Source organism: Helianthus annuus, chromosome 6 (assembly GCF_002127325.2).
Source record: "Helianthus annuus cultivar XRQ/B chromosome 6, HanXRQr2.0-SUNRISE, whole genome shotgun sequence".
Lineage (NCBI taxonomy): Eukaryota > Viridiplantae > Streptophyta > Magnoliopsida > Asterales > Asteraceae > Helianthus > Helianthus annuus.
Genome location: NC_035438.2, coordinates 138,091,662 through 138,098,923, shown reverse-complemented (window position 1 = coordinate 138,098,923; position 7,262 = coordinate 138,091,662). Strand labels below are relative to the sequence as shown.

The 7,262-nt window shown below is 38.9% G+C and overlaps 1 non-coding gene across 1 annotated transcript; it reads left to right on the top strand.

The window, feature by feature from the left end:
• The first annotated feature begins 1,377 nt into the window (after nt 1-1,377).
• Nucleotides 1,378-1,450, top strand: TRNAK-UUU. Its single transcript has one exon. It is a non-coding gene; the product is annotated as a tRNA-Lys (tRNA).
• The last annotated feature ends 5,812 nt before the right edge of the window (nt 1,451-7,262 follow it).

Genomic DNA, 7,262 nt, shown 5'->3' with positions numbered 1-7,262 from the left:
GTTGGGTACAAACGCCCACGTTACCATTTAGGGTGGGCTTGGGTTTCGGTGTGGCCTCTTGAACGGGGGTTTCAGCCCGAGCGTTGGGCGGGGCTACCCACATGACATGGCGGAACCTCATTGGCCAAGAGCACTAGCCCTTTGAAATTGGCTTTTTTTCCACGCCACCCCAGCCACGCCCCACCATACCCTTTTGAAATTGGCTTTTGGTCTTGGGTGCCCCATACTCCATGTGTCGCACCACGCCCCCAACCCACGCCCCACCATACCCCACGATCTTAGGGTGAAGGGAGCGCCCCCTAATGAGGTGAGGAGAAACAAGTTTTAACCCAATCGTACGATACCATGTCATTTCCCCTCTTGCCCAAAAACGTACAGGGTGCACCCCTCATGAGGTGGGGGAAAACCATTAAAGAAAAAAGAAAAAAAAAACATGATTGGTTGAAAAGTTGGTAGGCCCACCTTCATCCCCTCTCTCTCTTCCCCACCAATCGGTGACTATCCACCGAATTCCCTCCTCCTCACGCGGCAAAACCTACCGGCGGCACCCTCCCCGCTCGCGGCAAACCCTCCCGGTTCCCATTCCCCGCGAACGCCCCGAACAACCTTATAAATAAGTCCATGTAATATGGCCATGAAGTTCACCATATTATTAATGTTAAATATTGACTTTTATTTGTTACTAAAACATCTATTAAACATTAATTTTAATATAAACGAGATAACGTTAGTTTTATAAGCCAAGATCGAGCTTAAACTTTAGTTCGTTAAGATTACAAGGTCAAACCGAGTTAGCTTTTTTAGACTGCTCGGTGTGAGGGACGTCCCCGGGCCGGCCTGGTGCGGCGACAGGGCTGCACACCGCCCCCGGGTCGTCCCCGTCCTCTCCGTCTCCCCCTTGACGCTCGTGCCTGGCCTCCTTTTGATTATTTTGTTTTCTTTTTAAAGAAAATAGAGGAGAAAAGATAAGCTTGAGTGTACCAATTTTCTCCGGTGGGTAGCATGCCTTATTCTAAACCATACCCCTTCTTATAAGAAAGGTTAAAATCGTGAGCACCGTACACGCCATTAGCATGAAGGTCTATGTCGGGATTTAGGTATCGATCTGCTTATATGTCACTACCTGTGCCTGCGCGGGGTTTAGTTACTCTTTGCTACTTATTATGTGCCTGTATATATTTGGTAGCATAATAAACTTTGGTGACCTGGTTTGTGTATTTCTAATATATATTGCTTTGCATATTTCATGGATTGTTTGTTTAATACATTGAATGTTCATAGCAAATCGAAAAACATGCCTTGCAACCATGTTTAGTTAGAGAAAAAGTTTCAGTACACTAATGTTCTTATGTTGTGATAAGGCAAATGTTAACATCAGCCGTTCTAGCTCAGTTGGTAGAGCGCGTGGCTTTTAACCACGTGGTCGTGGGTTCGAGTCCCACGGATGGCGTATTTTTCAAAATGATTTTTTTGTTATGATCAATGTTTTAAAATCCGATTTTTATACCGTACCAGATTGGGCTCAAAAACGGTTTAACCAGGTGTATATCCCACCCCTAGGGAATCCACAAATTCTTAAATTTGGATAATCCAATTCCAATATTTCACAGCTGAAAAACGCGTATAATTTAAATTTTGATTATCCCATTTCAATGCCTCATGGCTCCAAAAACGCCTTGCGCATTCAAAGACCGCCTATTGCTTAGTATAATAGTAGTTGTAAGGTGATTGCGTTTCATGAAATTTTATGGAAATTGTTTTATGAAACAATTTTGTAACACCTTAGCCAATTCCACATCGTTCTCATATATCATCAACATGTTTTGGACGCATTGGTTGTGTATGAGAGAACAACTCAACAATTGAGTGTGCTCGAGTGAGATTAAAACCCAGACGAGTAACCTCCTGATAAGTCTTTACTTCAGATAACAAAAAACAAATCCATAAGGTTCTCATTGGCAAAGCAAACAATAATGGCGATATGAAAGACCGTATTTTACAACTTTGGTTGTTTAGCACCATATAGTATTGCTTCATACAATACGCTCCAATGCTTTATTCTGCAATATTATATTTATGTTATGCCATCTATTAATACAAAATTATATAACCCTACAAAAACCAACTTAGTTGCATCTTTTTATTTAAAAGTCACGTCCCTTAAATAAATTATTATTAACGAAAAAGATAATTGCCAAATAAGAGCACTTCTCAGAAAAGAAAAGCCGCGGAAAAAAAAACCGATTACGAACACTACTCATAGATCACGTTTTGTATATTATAATTAGAGTTAAATGTTATTTTAGTCCCTGTGGTTTGGGCTATTTTGCCACTTTAGTCTAAAGGTTTCATTTTTCGTATGTGAGTCCAAAAAGGTTTCACCGTTGCCATTTTAGTCTATTGGGTTAACTTCATTCATTTTTCTTTTTGTTAACAAGAAGGACAATTCGGTCATTTTATATGGTCAAATTGCCCTTCTAGTTAACAGAATTACATATAAAATGACCGAATTGTCATTCTCGTTAATAGAAAAATGAATGAAGTTAACCCAGTGTACTAAAATGGCAACGGTGAAACTTTTTTAGACCTACATACGAAAAATAAAACCTTTGAACTAAACTAATAAAATGACCCAAACCACATAGACTAAAATGACATTTAACTCTTGTAATTAAATTAGAAAAAAAAAAAATTAAAACGGTTACGACGGTGGACACGAATTGTCATTCCCACTAAATTTGGTTTTCAGCCCCAACTATACCCTTTCGTCGTTTAAAATTTTATATATTAACTAGATTTTTCTTTATATCATACACTTTTTTTAAACACAAACCCCCTAAATTTCACACACTGCTTAAATTATGTGATTTGAACTTGCGTCACTTTTAGAGAGCTAAACGCCTAGTGCCCTATAAAAAATAATATATAACAATAGTGGTAATAGTTAAAAGTTATAAAATAAGTTTTTTTTTTGGAACGACCAACAAAAGTCAGATCATCATCCAGATAAACCCAATAACAATAGATCACTCATGTTGACAATGTTGATGATTGCCCCGTAGTGGTAAGACTTCTGGCTCAACAAAAAACAATTTCACTTCAAACGAGACTCAAACTAAAGATCTCCATGGTGAAAGGTAGGGGCGGACCTACCCACTGGCGTGGGTGGGCGGCCGCACCCCTTGAAAAAAAGATATTTATGTGTTAAATTTCACGCAAAATCCCGACCGCACCCCTTGGAAATTTTCAACTGACGCCCTTAAAAAAATCTTATAAATTTATTAAAAAAAAATTTTAAACAATAATTTTTATTAAAGTATAACCTATACTTTAGTAGCATGGTTTTGATTTTTTTGTTGTTCTAGACTTTACTATGGCTTAAAAAATTAAAACTGAAAATTATGGACTATGGGTGAACATGTTTGTTTATTTTGTTTTAGTGTTTAATATTTTATATGAACTTATGGATCGATTTATACGTAATAGAAACCATGAGTAGGGAAGTTTTGACGAGATTTTTCAAGAGGAACCATTAGGAAAAGCTCCAGATGATATTTTGCATAGATTTCAAAAAATGAAAACCCATTGGGCATAGTTTTAAACATTTTGTAATGACGTTTGACGTATTTTTGATGGTTATATAAATTTTAGTTTGATGTTTTTTTTTGTTTTACATGACCCGACCCAATATGAACTGGATTTTTTTTATATACCTAGGGTCCTAAATCTTTAAAAATATTCCACACCCCTTAGAGGTGTACAAAACGGTTTTTTTTTTGAAAAACCGGTTCGTTTTTAACCGAACCGGTTTTTTTATCCAAAACAAAAACCGGTTTTTTTTAATAACCGGTTTCGATTACTAACCGGTTTTTCAAATCCAAAACATTAACCGGTGGGAATCGGTTTTTAACCGTTAAAAAAAACGGTTTTTAACCGGTTTTCTTAAAACCAACCGGTTTTTCAAATCAATAATACTAACCGGTCACCAACTGCCGGTTCGGTTCGGTTCGGTTCTAAAACTGGTTTTAAAAAAACCGGTTAAAAAAACTGGTTTCGGTTTTTTTTTCGGGTTACGATTCTAAAACCAGTTTTTTTGTACACCTCTAACACCCCTATGGAAAAATTTATGGGTCCGCCACTATTGAAAGGTCATATGAGTGACAATGAATCATAAGTTCATAGACGTTACAAAATAAGTACATAACTAGTAACTAGAGCCGCACGCGGCGCGCGTTGCGGCGCGGGTACATCACAAACATAGAATGGAACGTGTGCATGTATATCGCAAACATCGAATGAATAACCTGACATATTAGGTGTTTGCTATGTTTCATGAAGCAAAGTGTTAGAAAATTACCACTGCATAAACTGCAAAATAATTAGAGACAGAAAGAAACAGTTAACGAGTGAACTGGGCTTGTGTTTGACACAATTCCCTTAAACAGATTCGTCGTCTGTTCCCAGGATACGCCGGTTCGAAGCAGCACCGCGCACTGCCGGACTTGAGCACTTGCCTGAAAAGAAAACCGGAATGATGTTGTAAAGACTGAGAGAGAAGAAAGGAGAAGTTGTTTTTGGTGTGTTTCAACTGATCAGTCTAGCCATCATTTTATAGTGCTAGAAACATAACCGAAATCCTGCTCTTGATTGCAGCGAATTAAAGACCAAATAATGGTCACTAGTATTTCGGTTATGAAACTGATAATTCATGAGCAAAACTGTTAGAATTTAAAACCGAAATAATGTCATTAATTTATTTCAGTTTCAAAAAACCATAACAGTAGTCAAGAGTCTCAAGTGCAAAAACCTCTCCACGCGGACCCGGGTTTTCGGAACTGCATTCGTGTCCGCAGGACGTGCTGGCATACGCGAGTTCAGTTGATTCCGGTTCCATTTTTTGCACCCCCCCTGCGCGCGCGCGGGTAGGAGTTGTGGTAAAACATGACATATAGATATATTAGTGAGGTAAACCTTTTACCTTATAAATACTCTATTCTTTTGTTCCCACTCCAATGTGGGACAAGGAGTTTTACCAAATTGAGACTTCCATTCACAACACACAAATTTCCAACAATCCCCCGCATGAATGGAGGTCGATCTCAGAAACAACATAATTCCTTATTACATTTTAGCAGTTGAGTTTTGCATACGATAAGTAGGTGTTACCCTTTGAACCTTCGCTCATGAAATGCACTTAGCCCACTAGCTCTGAGTAGAACTCGCTGTCTTTGAACTCGTCTGCCGTTTGTGTAGACGACAATGCACTTCACACAAGACTCTCCCTGACAAAGTCAAGTCCTCATAGTTATGTTCGTTATGGTCATGAACATGATGTCTGGTTCTGCGAGAGCCATTAGGTATTGTGCCCCAACAATACCCTTCGAAGCGACCCCACTTCTCTCTCACATAGGTGATTCACTATGTATGTTTACTTTAGTTGAATCATTAAAAGCCATAGGCTTAGCCTCACACTTGTCACTTTTAGGAATGGACTAGGAAGATTATAAATCTTTATAATAAACTACCTTATTAAATGCGTAGGGTTATCCCCCCACAGTGACCTTGCTTATTCATACAATTAGGTTTTCCTATTGAACTCAATTCTTGGGATCTCCAGTCTATTGAGTTAGGTTTCCATCATATGAACTACATTTTTCAAGGGCTTCAGTCTCATTCCCATGGACGACGTCTGTACTAACTCTCTACTTAGGCCTTTTGTCAGCGGATCCGCAATATTATCCTTTGACCTCACGTAGTCAACAGTGATAATTCCTGTAGATATTAGTTGTCGTATCGTATTATGTCTACGTCTGATATGTCTGTTCCTACCATTATACATTGTGCTACGAGCTCTGCCAAGTGCCGATTGGCTATCACAATGTATACAAATGGCCGTTGCCGGCTTAGGCCATCTTGATATATCCTCAACAAATTGACGTAGCCATTCTGCCTCTTCACCTGCTTTATCTAAAGCGATGAACTCAGATTCCATCGTGGATCTAGCAATAACCGTTTGTTTTGATGATTTCCACGATATCGCTGCACCTCCAAGTGTGAATACATACCCACTTGTTGCTCTGGAATCATTCGTGTCAGATATCCAATTTGCATCGTAGTGTCCTTCTATAACTGCTGGATATCTGTTATAATGCAACCCGTATTCCCGAGTGTATCTTAAGTAGCGAAGCAACCGAGTGATACAGTTCCAATGCATTGAACTTGGGTTACTTGTGTATCTACTTAGCTTGCTCACAGCAAATGCTATGTCTGGCCTAGTACAACTCATAAGATACATCAAGCTACCAATAATTCTTGAGTATTCCAACTGGTTTACGGGTTCACCTCTATTCTTGGCTAGATGTTGACTTGTGTCAAGTGGAGTTCTAGCTTCATTAGAGTCATTTGCATTGAACTTCTTAAGAATTTTGTCCACATAGTGGGATTGACTTAAAACGAGTCCACTTTGGGTTCGCGTGATTTTGACCCCCAAAATCACATCCGCAAGACCCATGTCTTTCATGTCAAATCTTGCTTTTAGCATGTTCTTTGTAGATTTTATGATTTTGTCATCGCTTCCAGCAATGAGCATATCATCTACATATAGACACAAAATGACATATCCATCAGATGTGTCCTTCACATACACACACTTATCACATTCATTGATTTTGAACCCAGCATCAAGCATGACATGATCAAACTTTTGATGCCATTGTTTTGGAGCTTGTTTCAATCCATACAAGGATTTCACAAGTTTACACACTTTCTTTTCTTGCCCAATAGCTGTGAAGCCTTCGGGTTGCTCCATGTAGATTTCTTCCTCTAGAATTCCATTCAAGAAAGCTGTTTTCACATCCATTTGGTGAACTTCTAAATTTCTAATGGCGGCAATGGCAAGCACCAACCTGATGGATGTTATTCGCGTAACTGGCGAATATTTATCAAAGTAATCTAAACCTTCTCGCTGTTTATATCCTTTGATCACCAACCTTGCTTTGTACTTATCGATGGTTCCATCTGGTTTCATCTTCTTCTTGAAGATCCATCGATATCCTAGTGGTTTACATCCTTGAGGAAGATCCGCTAGTTCCCAAGTATGGTTCTGTAAGATAGAGTCTATCTCACTTTTGATTGCCTCCCTCCACTGAGGTCCTTCTGAGGAATGTACCGCTTGTTGGTACGTTTGAGGTTCATCTTCTACCATATAGGTAAGAAACTCAGGATCAAAGGATTTTTCAGTCCTTTGCCGTTTACTTTTCCTG